We start from the raw sequence: 12,566 nt of genomic DNA on the forward strand, positions 1-12,566 counted from the left end.
CAGCATTCCCAGCTGCCCGGGAGAGCTCCCAGCCCTCCTGGTGGGAAGCAGCACCAGCTTTGGTGGCTCTGCTGGGACGTGCTCAGGGCTGTCACTGCACAGCAATGCAGGAGGGACTGTGACAGAGTTCATTCTGGCTTTTAACCACCCAAATTCCTCGCTGGAGGTGACCCTCTGGTGGCTCTGCTCGGAGGTGACCAAGCAGAGGTGCCCTGGTGATGGCAGGCTGGGGATGAGCCGGGACTGCAGGGCCACAGGGGTCAGTAATGGGGGTTGGCACCCTGTTCTTTGGACGGGTCTTTGGATCTGATGCTGGGGGGATTTCAGACCTGAAATTGGGGGATTTCAGGTCTGAAGTTTGGGGCATTTCAGATCTGGAGCTTGCGCATTTCAGGCCTGAAATTAGGGGATTTCAGACATGGAGTTTGGGGCATTTCAGACCTGGAGTTTGGGGGATTTGAGACGTGAGTTTTAAAGTTCTTCTAGAAGTTCCTATACCTTCTGATATTTGCACGTTTCAACTGAGTTTTCTCACGCATGTTCATGTAAGTAATGATTCTTTTGCATTCTTTGTAAGTGAATTGAGGGAGTGTTGGTTTGACCAGTGTAATTGGAGAGCTGGCAGTTCCACCCTCCAATCCACGGTCACTTTGGCTATTGTACATGGACTGGAGTCAGAAAATAAAGTTTGCTTTTTTGAGTTCTTTTTCTTTCCTTTTGCATCTAGCCTGCTTCTGTGAGTTATTTCGTGTCACAGTGTGACAGGGGGTTTTCCAGTAACAGCAGAATCCAGACTGGTTTGGCTGGGAAGGGACCTTAAAGCCCATCCAGGGATCCAGGGACACCTTCCCCTGTCCCAGGGAGCTCCAGCCTGGCCCTGGGCACTGCCAGGGATCCAGGGGCAGCCACAGCTGCTCTGGGAATTCCACCTGCACCCTGCCAGGGAACAATTCCTAATTCCCAATATCCCATCCAGCCCTGCCCTCCTTCAGCTGAAGGCCATAAATTTTGGTTTCTCTCCTGAACTTCCCACAACCGTGTGTGTTTTCGTTTCTGTGTGTCACCTGCCTGCTCTGAATTCCCTTTTCCAGCAGGCCCAGTTATCAGGCTGCTGATTAATTGCTGACAAGAAAATGAGAACTTTATGGCTGTTATCAAGGAAATGATGGGCATGGTTTGAGAGCTGCAGTCGTATTTTCCAGAACATATTTCCAGTATATATTTCAAAGATCTATGGAATGTACGTGGGGATTGTTCCTCCTTCAGTCCCATTTCTAATATTAGTAAAACTGTCAAGTCTCATTAGCTGCAGGTTAATTCAGCCTTTCACAGGTGATTAAAATACAGCCACTGTGGAGCAGATGTCACCTTTTCCTTGGGTTCTAATAAAAGGGGAGAAGAAGCAGCAGCACTGAAATGCACATTTCAGAGATTTCTGACACTTTCAGACCCCTCAGCAGCGGGGAAGCACCACGGACAAGGAGGGTTTTAAAGGTGAACTCAGGGACAGACACCCTGTAGGGCAGGACCCACTGAATTGCAGAATCATTGGGGTTGGAAAAGACCTTTAGGATGATAAATCCCACCATTCCCAGCACTGCCACGGCCACTGTGAAAAACGCCAATCACTTGTTTTTTAAAATCTTAAAAGTTTCTTAGTAATAAAAAATTAGTAATAAAATTAGAGTAATAAAAATGTGGGCAATGAGGATTAGGACACTATGAGACAATAAAAAGCAAAGAATTACGGACACCCAGATGTTTTTGGGCACTGAGCTGCCAAAACCACGCCTTGTGAACAAAGGAATAACCCTTAAAAGCAACAGCCTGTTGCATATTCATACATCTCATACATGATGCATAAATTCCTTGCAAATTAAGATTTTTTCTGGTTTTTGTCAACTTCTTCCCCTTAATCCTGGTGGTTCCATGAAGATGGAGAGAAGGTAGAAGGATGTTTGTCTTTTCTGATAAGGAGGCTGTAACTCTTCAGGTTTTGTGTTGCTGTTATCTCTGTGTGAAGAGTCTCTTGATTATCTCATCTCTTTCTTGAGCTAGTTAAAAAGTATCTTACATAGCAGAGCTTCTAATTGTGTTATAACCTAAAAATATATTTAACACACCACTCAAGAGAATTAATACAGCACAACTTTCTAACATCACACGTACAATATTCATTGCAATATTTGCAAAAAGCCAATCATAAAGTGTGCATTTTTCACAGCCACCACTGCCCCAAGTGCCCCATGTCCCCAGGTGCCACATCCCCAGGGATGGGGACTCCAGCCCTGCCCTGGGCAGCTGTGCCCACCTGGCCACACCTCTGGAGACTGACCGAGCCAGGAGGGATCAGTCTGCACAGCAAAGGGGGAACGTTCTGGGTCTTCAGGTGTTTTTCTAGAGTTACCCAAGCATTCTGAAGTGAAGCTGGAAATGCTGTGGAGCAGGACCACAGCCCTCAAGAATTCTGGATCTTCTTGTCTGGAGCCAAGGGCTGTGAGGACTTTCGTGTCCTCACCTCCTGCAGGTGTGGCTGGCACTGCCCTGAAGGGAAATTTCCAGCTCCAGAGCCTGGGGCATTTCAGGTTTGGAGTTTGGGGATTTCAGACCCGGAATTGGGGGATTTCAGACATGGAGTTTGGGCATGTCAGACCTGGAGTTTGGAGGGATTTCAGACCTGGTGTTGGGGGATTCCAGGTCTGGAGTTTGGAGGATTTCAGATCTGGAGCTTGCGCATTTCACACCTGAAATTAGGGGATTTCAGACCTGGAGTTTGGGGGATTTGAGACCTGGAGTTTGGGGGATATCAGACCTGCTATTGAAGGATTTCAGACCTGCTATTGGGGCATTTCAGACCTGGAGTTGGGGGGATTTCAGACCTGGAATTGGAGGATTTCAGACCTGGTTTTGGGGGATTTCAGACCTGGAGTTTGGGGGATATCAGACCTGGAATTGAAGGATTTCAGACCTGGAGTTTGGAGGGATTTCAGACCTGGAATTGGAGGATTTCAGACCTGCTATTGGGGCATTTCAGACCTGGAGTTTGGGGGATATCAGACCTGGAATTGGGGGATTTCCTGGGAGGCATCACCCCAGGACCTCCCTCCAGCTGGGCTGTGTGCTTTCCTCTGAGCTGACCTTTATTTTATGTCCTGTAGCATTCCACAAATTCCCGACCAAGGGGGGAGCAGGGCCAGGCTGTGTTTCCTGAGCTTTTCCAAGCAGCCATCCAGCCCCAGAACCTGGCAGTAATTTGGAGTGAGATTTGCTGTAAGATCCGTGTAAAACCCTTCACGCTCCAAAGTGCTCCCCACACTGCACTCAGATTTACAGCCAAGTGCAGCCAGGGGTGACTCTGCCTGAGGAAAAGGTTCCCCTGCAAACAACCTGGGTTTTTAATGTGAGAAATTGATAATCTTCTCACAGATTACTGAATTGTGTTCATAATAAATTATAGAATATCTTAAAGCCCTTAAGGAGTTTATTCTCCCAATTCCAGGTGAAATAAAGAAGAACCAAGCACCTAAGTTCCTTTAAACCCCATATTTATTCCCTAAGATAAGATGTGGCCTAAACAAAGTAGACTACTCATGTCCCTGCAGCATTGGCTGTGGATTGCAACTAATTTAAATTCAATTTAAACTTGTATCTTATAATTAAAATTTAAATATTTTCAGTATATTTTTCAAGGCACAGAGCTCCAGAGCAGTTATTGGTGATTGGTTATAACAGTTTCCAGTGGGGATGTTACCAAGAAAATGCCAATATCTTGTTGCACTGACTACAAAAAAAGGTTTATTTATGAGTCAAAGCCCAGAATTTATTTTTTATCTCTTGCATGCCTTGCTGCAAGTGTAACTATCAGCCTTGCTTTGCTCTGGTAATAAAGACAAATTAGGTACATGCAAGGAGCAGCCACAGCAATGAGAGAACAGCTCAGACAGAACATTACAGCACGAGGAACTGTGGTTTCCCTGGCTTTTGTGGATTTCTTACACCACACTGACAGAAGGTTGTGGCCAGACAGCTCAGAGCCTTGTTCTGCTTGGATCACAGGGAAGGAGCTGCAGCTGGGTTGGGATTTCCTCCTGGAGGGGCTGGTCCTGCCCTGGTCTGGGGAGCAGAGGTGGGAGCTGGCCCTGGGAGGTGATGGAGACCTGGAGAGGAGCAGCTCCAGGGAGAGCTCAGAGCTCTGCCAGGGCCTGGAGGGGCTCCAGGAGAGCTGGAGAGGGACTGGGGACAAGGGATGGAGGGACAGGACACAGGGAATGGCTCCCACTGCCAGAGGGCAGGGCTGGGTGGGAGATTGGGAATTGGGAATTGTTCCCTGGCAGGGATGGAATTCCCAGAGCAGCTGTGGCTGCCCCTGGATCCCTGGCAGTGCCCAGGGCCAGGCTGGACACTGGGGCTGGGAGCACCTGGGACAGTGGGAGGTGTCCCAGGGATGATCTTTGAGGTCCTTTCCAACCCAGATCATTCCGTGATTCTTTTGAAGCTCTGCTTCCTCTTCCTTCCATAACCTCCCCACGTCTGCTCGTGATGTTTTCCGTGCTTGCCGCTTGTGTTTATTTCAAGCAGTGCTGGAAATGAAGCAGAGCTCTGCAGAGGAGGGCTCTGGCTGGGGTGGGAAGGGCTGCAGCCTGCACTGCCCTGCTGCGGGCATTTCCACCCTGGCCTCAGCGGTGGTGACCCTGCCCGAGCTTCCTTCAAATTCGTGCACAGGGACGCTGAACAGACCAAAATAGCAGGAACAGAATGGAATGTGAATGACCCGGGGGCAGAGCCCTGGGCTGGGCAGGGTGAGATGGGGCTGGATGCTGAGCACAGGCTGCTGCAGCAGGAAAAGGGCTCGGGCTGCTGAGTCAGACACGGCTGCTCAGTGGTGTGGGGGTGCCCAGGGTCAGGGGAGGATTTTGGGGGGGGTAAAGGTGGTTCCAGTCCTGCAGCTGGAAAATCCTAAAGGTTTTCAGAGGGGAGGAACTGAGCGTGGCACAGGCTGAGGGTGGAGCAGAGCTTGGAGGGGTCTGGAGCAGGGAGAAGGCTGAGAGATGGTTCATAAAGAGCAGCAGGAGCTCTTGCAAGAGGGGCAAACTGAGCATAAATAATTCACTGTTGCTACTGGACATGAAATGAGTACACAGAAGCTTGGTGAGTTCAAGAGAGAAGAAGGAGACAGTTTTATTTCTGATTTTGCAATATATAGAATCCCAAAAGTGGCAGTGGATTGGAGGATGGAATTGCCACCTCTCCAACCACACTGGCCAAACCAACAGCCCATCAATTCTCTCCTCCCACAAACAAGAATGCAGAACAATCATTATTTCTGGTCAAATACACTGGTCAAACCAAGAGCCCATCAATTCTCTCCCCCTACAAAGAAGAACACAAAATAATCATTATTTACATGAACAGTGTGAGAACTCCAGTAGAAATATGTAAACATTATCAGAAGGCTGAAGGAGTTTTATGAGAACTTTAAAACTTTCAAAAGAACTATAAAAGAAAACTTCACACTTTTAAAAATCAGGGCAACAATTCACAGCTCAGGAGAGATTAAAAGAGACCCAGAGCTGGGATCTCACAGTTGGCCAGGAGTTTTCTTGCTGCTCAGTTCAGTGGTTAGAAGGTGTGAGGACTTTTTCTGTTCACAGGTGTTTACATTTTTTCTCTGTGGATTCTCATGGGACAGATCTCCTGTTATTACAGGTGCAACTCCATTTTCTCTACAAGAATAGGTTGTTGTGCAAAGAGATTCTCAAGATCCTTTCACATGGGAACTTAGCTAGCTGCTTAGCTGCACTTAGATGAAGTAACAGGCCCAAGCTCTGATTTTATAAAGCTTTTCTTTCGTAAGGTTCTTGCCTCTCTGCAGCCCTGGAGTAGCCCTGCTAGCAGAGCAGCCTGCAAGATCATCCCGTGGCTGTAGCCGACATCCTCTCGGCTTTGGGATGAAGTTCCTCTCCTCTCTGGCTCCCCTTCCTCCCCCAAACCACACACAGGCTTTGGGAGAGCCAGAATTAAAGCTGGCAGATGTCAAATTGCTGTGGCAGTGAGAGGAGCATTTCTCAGCTCATAAATTGGTTTATGATTTTTCATGTAGCAGTCGGAGTGAAGTAAATTTATGGACTCAAGAACAGCTTTTTAATGGAAGAGCAATGGAGCTGAGGCAGAAGTTCCTGGCACAGAGGGTTTGGAGGATAATCAGGACCTGACTGGACAAGGCTCTAACACTGGCCAGGCAGTGAGCAGGACTTGGGGCTACACATCCAATCTGTGACTTTTTAATGGATTTTGATTGGTTTTATTGATTTTCATAATATGACTTGAGTAATTATCAAAACATACCTGCCTGTAAGAAACATGCCACGAGAATTCAAGTGGGAAAAGCTTCCAGGTAAGTATTAGAAAGACAAGGACTGCATTATTTTGGGTCTGCAGGAACTGCTCCACATTTAATGGAGCCTTTGCCATGGCAGGGTCAGTCCCTGGAGGTGATACAGCACAGGGGGAAGTGAGGGGACTGAAACTGGGACCAGCATGGGACTGAAACTGGAACCAGCATGGGATTGAAACTGGGCTTACCATGGGACTGAAACTGGGACAAGCATGGGATTGAAACTGGGACCAGCATGGGACTGAAACTGGAACCAGCACGGGACTGAAACTGGGACCAGCACGGGACTGAAACTGGGACCAGCATGGGATTGAAACTGGGACCAGCATGGGACTGAAACTGGGCTTACCATGGGACTGAAACTGGGACCAGCATGGGACTGAAACTGGGCTTACCATGGGACTGAAACTGGGACCAGCATGGGACTGAAACTGGGACCAGCATGGGACTGAAACTGGGACCAGCATGGGACTGAAACTGGGCTTACCATGGGACTGAAACTGGGACCAGCATGGGACTGAAACTGGGACCAGCATGGGATTGAAACTGGGACCAGCATGGGACTGAAACTGGAACCAGCATAGGAATGAAACTGGAACCAGCACAGGGACTCCCTGCTTTTCAGAGCCTTCTCAGAGGAAGCTTTGGCTGCTCCAAAAGGCTTTTCCTTCTCCCCGTTGCACACCAGAGCTGGATCCCTGTATTTGAAGGCAGGCTTGGCCCACGTCTGTGGACAGCAGGTCCAACACATTGCCAAGAGGCAATGCACCAATGTTAATTGTGTTAATTGTATTAAGTGCATTAATTGGTCACCCAGAGCAGCTGTGGCTGCCCCTGGATCCCTGGCAGTGTCTCAGGCCAGGGTGGAGCAGCCTGGGATGGTGGGAGGTGTCCCTGCCCATGGCACTGGATGGGTTTAAGGTCCCTTCCAGCCCAAACCATTCCATGATCCCACGAGAATGAGGATCCATAACCCACAGGCCTGGCTGGGGCAGGGCTCTGCCTCTCATTTCAGGAGCCAAAGGTGCAGGGAATGTCTGCCCAACACACTGCCCTGCTTGCAAGGGCAGCTCCTCCTCTGCCTGCTCTGGAGCAGCATCTGCCACACTCTCGGGGTCTGTGGTGTCAAGATGACCCCAAGAGTGTAAAATTCCTCATTTCCCAGCCCCGCAGCCAAAGGAGGAGTCTGAACGTGCAGGGTCGGCCTCTCAAGGGTGTTCATTTTCCCTGATCTAGAACATTCTCTCTCTGCCCTGCTGAGCTCTGTCCAGCAGCTCGGCCATGGCATTCTGTCTGCCCTCAGGGCAGTGTTCACATTTTATACCCAAAACTCCGTGTGCCGTGGTTACAATAACGTGCCAATGTCTGTCATTGATGTTGGGCAGTGTGTCTGTGCCTTAAACCAACAGAAAAGTGTCACCAGCACAGCGAGACATGGAGGGCAAGGAGAAGGAGAAGAAGGTCAGGACACGCCCAAATCCCTCCATCTTGTACCCTTGAACCCCATTCTAAAAACCCCAAAATTCTACTTTTTCACCCTGTGTCAATTCAACTACCACACTGCTCAAACCCTTGTGGCTGTAATTCCTCACACAGAGTTGGCAGCTTTTCCCACGGGCTAAAATGGAAGCCACAGGTGTTTTTGACTTTGTGCCAGGGTCCCTGAGCCCCCTGCCAGGGTCTGGAGCCAGCCAGGGCAGCCAGAGGGGTGTCCTGGGCTCCCACACCACGCCACTGCAGGTGTGCTGTGGGTGCTCAGCTACTCCGAGCTGAGGATAATGGGATTTCTGCAATCCCTAACCCCAAAGACATATGCTTTGGTGATGAAGGATCTGTCCATACAAATGTGACTCCTGATAATTAAATATGCCCTTCCATCAAGCTGGGAAAGACACGGAGCAAAGATTTAGGGGCAGCAGAGGGAATCTAAAATTAGATCTGCGCCATAAGCTGCATTACTTAGGGAAAGCAGAATTTATTTGCTCCAGTTGTGGAGTCACTAATATTCCCAGAGAGAGACTTTCTCCTGCAATACATTGAGAAGATGGATCATGTTTTAAGCCTTCCAGGGTGTTTGGTGCAAGGTGCTTTGTTAGGGAATGGCAGATGTCTCAAAATAAGGAAATCACCCCTTGCTGGAGTTATCCATGTTGAATACAGAAATCACAGAACCATCGAGGCTGGAAAAGCACCACCACTCCTTTTCTCTCTGGATATCTGTCTTCCCTTGCCTAAAACATGAATTTCCCCCTTCCCTGTGTCTGGGTGAGTCCCAGAGAACTTCCCTGGGGGTGACAGACATCAGGAAAGAGGGCTGAAATCAGGGATTCATGGCTCAGCTGAGGGTGCAGATCCTCCCAGGGATCAGTGCTGGCACCAAGGCCATGCCCAGATGTGGGAATCCTTAAAATCAGAACGTTTTGGGCAAGCTGCAAAAGGCAGGCCTCAGAGACAGCAGAACTGTGATCAGAGCTAAGCAGTAGCCATGGGATTTGTCAGCAGAAAAATTATACAAGAAGTAGAAAAAGACAAATAAACAATGGTCAGTGTAGTAATGCTTGGCTAGAATAACTCCCTAAACTACAGAAAAGTATATCTAGTGAGATATTAGGAGGTTCTAAGCTTAATAAAGGAGCTCTGTGCATTGTGTTTTAAGGCTTACAAGCAGGTATTGCATTCGAAATAAGCAGGCATTGTTTTAACCAAAGGTACGTGTGTTGCCCTGATTTTTAAAAGTGTGGAGTTTTCTTTTATAGTTCTTTTGAAAGTTTTAAAGTTCTCATAAAACTCCTTCAGCCTTCTGATAATGTTTACATATTTCTCACACTGTTCATGTAAATAACGATTATTTTTCATTCTTCTTTGTGGGAGGAGAGAATTGATGGGCTGTTGGTTTGACCAGTGTAGTTGACCAGAAATAATGATTGTTCTGCATTCTTGTTTGTGGGAGGAGAGAATTGATGGGCTGTTGGCTTGGCCAGTGTGGTTGGAGAGGTGGCAATTCCATCCTCCAATCCACTGCCACTTTTGGGATTCTATATATTGTGAGGTCAGAAATAAAATTGGGTCTTTTTCTCTCTTGAACTCACCAAGCTTCTGTGTGCTCATTTCATGTCCAATAGTGACATCCATGTGCTTCAAGTGGTTGGATAGGACCACTGTCAGTATGCTTTTGCTTTGTGTGACTGGTCAAAAAGCTTTTGAAGTGAGTTGTAACACTGAGTTCTTTGCCTGCTGGCGGGGATGTGAGCTGCTGGCACCTTCCCATTGCCATCACCATGGGATGAGGCTGATGCTGGAAAATAAACAGCTCGAGCCACGTTCCTCAGCAGCCCCATCCTGTTTGTGATTTGTGCACAGACCCCTGGCTAGCCATGCCCAGCTGCCTTTGGAGGGATGTGGTGCCCAGCAGGCCCCACAGCCCCAGTCAGGGCAGGGTGAAGTAGAGATTTTTGGAGTTCATTGAGTTCACAAAATGAACTAAGCATTTAAATTTTAGCTTGCAAAATTATGTGTTGAATTTTAACCTCTTCCTTAAGAAACCTCTGCCGTGGTACAAAGGGCATAGGAAAATGCAAATTTCTGAAGCTTCTTGCATAAAGTACAATACTGGAGGGGACCAAGGAGGCAAAGAACCCAGATAAAGAAGCTCCTCTGTCTCCAAGCCTATCAAGACTGACAGACGTACTCAGATAAGCACCAAAGGACTGATAGCGCAAAGGGGGAAAGTTCTAAAGTTCAGCCAAGAGGAAGACCACAATCTTCAGCCTCAGGACCACCGAGAGACCCCCGTGTGACCACCTCAGCAAACCACGCGTGCCCAGAAGGGCGTGGACTCATTTAGCGTGAGGGGCGAGGACAGGCGGGGCCAGGGGTTGAATATGCATGGAAAAGTTGTGCAATGTATTGCATATGGAACATCTTTGGGAATAAAGGTGTGGGTCAGACTGAGGCTCGGGGCACAAGTTTTGGAGAGCTCTCTCACTTGTGTCAGGTACTGACAATACAGACCCACTTCACAACTACCCCAGGGTGTGGGGGCTGTTTATTTATTCCGCGTATCCCTTCAAGGGAATCTCCAGTGGCTAATCAGCTGCAGCAGGGTTTCATTCCCCTGTGTGCCCAGAGCTCTTCCTGCCTGAGAACCAGGAGACAGGGGAGCATTTTCAGCGAGGCCAGCCTCAGCCTGCAGGCTGGTTCCCACAACTGCCTGCCCAAGCTGTTCTCTGCCAGCCCCTCCGTGATGGTGAACCACAGAATCACAGAACAATGAGGTTGGAAGAGACCACAGAATCACAGAACAATGAGGTTGGAAGATCATCAAGTCCAACCTATGTTGTAAATGCAGGTGAACCCAGTGAGAAGAATGCTGGTGTGTGACTCCAGCTCAGAAGGCTGAATGATTTCTTTATTAGAACTATGCTATAATTCATTAATATACTATTTAAAGGAGATACTAAAGCTACAAACCTACTTGTTCTAACTCCCATCTCTAACTCACTCCCAACTCGTGCCCCTCTCTGAGAGTGCAGCCACAGGTGGGCTGGATTGGATTGGATTGGATTGGATTGGGTTGGATTGGGTTGGATTGGGTTGGGTTGGATTGGGTTGGATTGGGTTGGATTGGATGGATTGGATTGGATTGGATTGGATTGGCCACCAGCCCCAAACAATCCTCACCAGAATCCAACCAAGCAATCACCCCAGGGAAACAATTCTCCAAGCACATTCCACATGGGGAAAACAAGGAGCAGAAATAGAAATTGTTTTCTCTTTCTTTCTCTCCGTGCTGCTCTGTGAAAAATCCTCATAAAAAGAGAGAGAAATGTGCTGCCACAAACCTGTGCCCACCTCAACCAGACTACAGCACCAAGTGCCATGCCCAGTCTTTTTTAAACACATCCAGAGATGGTGATTCCACCACCTCCCTGGGAAGACAATTCCAGTGCTTTATTATTCTTTTGGTGAATTTTTTTCCCTGATATCCAAACTCTACCTTCCCTGACATAGCTTGAGGCTGTGTCCTCTTGTTCTGTCAGCTGGCACTGGCCCAGCCTCAGCTCAGAAAAGGAGATTTTACATTATTTTACAGCAAAGCCGACAGAGCAGCAGGCTGGGCTCTCCTCACTGCAAACAGGAGATCTGGAGAAGAGAGAAAGTGCCCTCAGAGCTCAGGAAAACGGGCCCTGGCTCCATGGCACTTTCTGGAAGGAAAGCCTCCAGTCCTGAATGCACAGTTAATGAATTAAAGGTGATTAGTATTCACTCCACCAGTCACAGGGGCAGCCAGTGGGTATCTGTGGCCCTGCTGACTGATCCCAGCACATCGACCTTTCCCTCCCCACAGGGATTTCCCTTTAGGATCTCCCATTCCACCAGGGAACTTCAAGCAAAGGATGAAGCTGAGCTTGTCTGAGCTCCACTGGAGCTGCTGAGAGAATAAGGCTGTGAGCACAAGAGAAATCTCTGGGAATTAATTGTTTTTTCCCCCCAAGTGACTTGGGTCAATCCAGCTTTTCCAGCTCCTTGGGAGTTCATAGGAACAAATAGCAAATCCCTGCTCTTCAGCTGGGGTTTAATGCAGGTTCCCCCTCCCATCCAGGAGATTTTCCTCCTCACTCACTCCACCCTCATGTTCTAACACATATAATATATTAAAAATTAATGTAGTAATTCCAATTTTCTCCCAAGCTTCCCCTGAATCAGGCAAAGTGTAGCTCCTGGGACAAACTGACAGATCTCAGGAGCCAACACACAAAATTACTTGTAAGAAATAATAGACTTGGGGGATTCCTTTAAAAATTATTTAGTTGTATCAGTGGATGCCATGACTTGACTAACTTAAGTAGTTTGCCCTTTTTTTATTTAATTTAAATGTGCCTTCAAGACTTTTTAATACACACAATCATTTAATTTAATCCCTGAAGGTATTTCCCCCTTGGAAGATTTTTTTTTTCCCTGTTCAAAGCAGGAGCTAAAATCCTTAATGGCTGAGTCTGAACAAACAGAAACATTGCACCTCATCCTGAAAAAAGCTGTGCTCGGGAATCAAACAATTAATTGCCTCAGACAGAATGGAAGAAAAATCCTTATATTTCAACCAGCAGCAGTTTTTGGAAGCATTTCCCCATGAAGGATTAAATAAAGTTAAAATCCTTCCCTGAATTGCCCC

This window comes from Vidua chalybeata, chromosome 8, assembly GCF_026979565.1.
Source record: "Vidua chalybeata isolate OUT-0048 chromosome 8, bVidCha1 merged haplotype, whole genome shotgun sequence".
Classification (NCBI taxonomy): domain Eukaryota; kingdom Metazoa; phylum Chordata; class Aves; order Passeriformes; family Viduidae; genus Vidua; species Vidua chalybeata.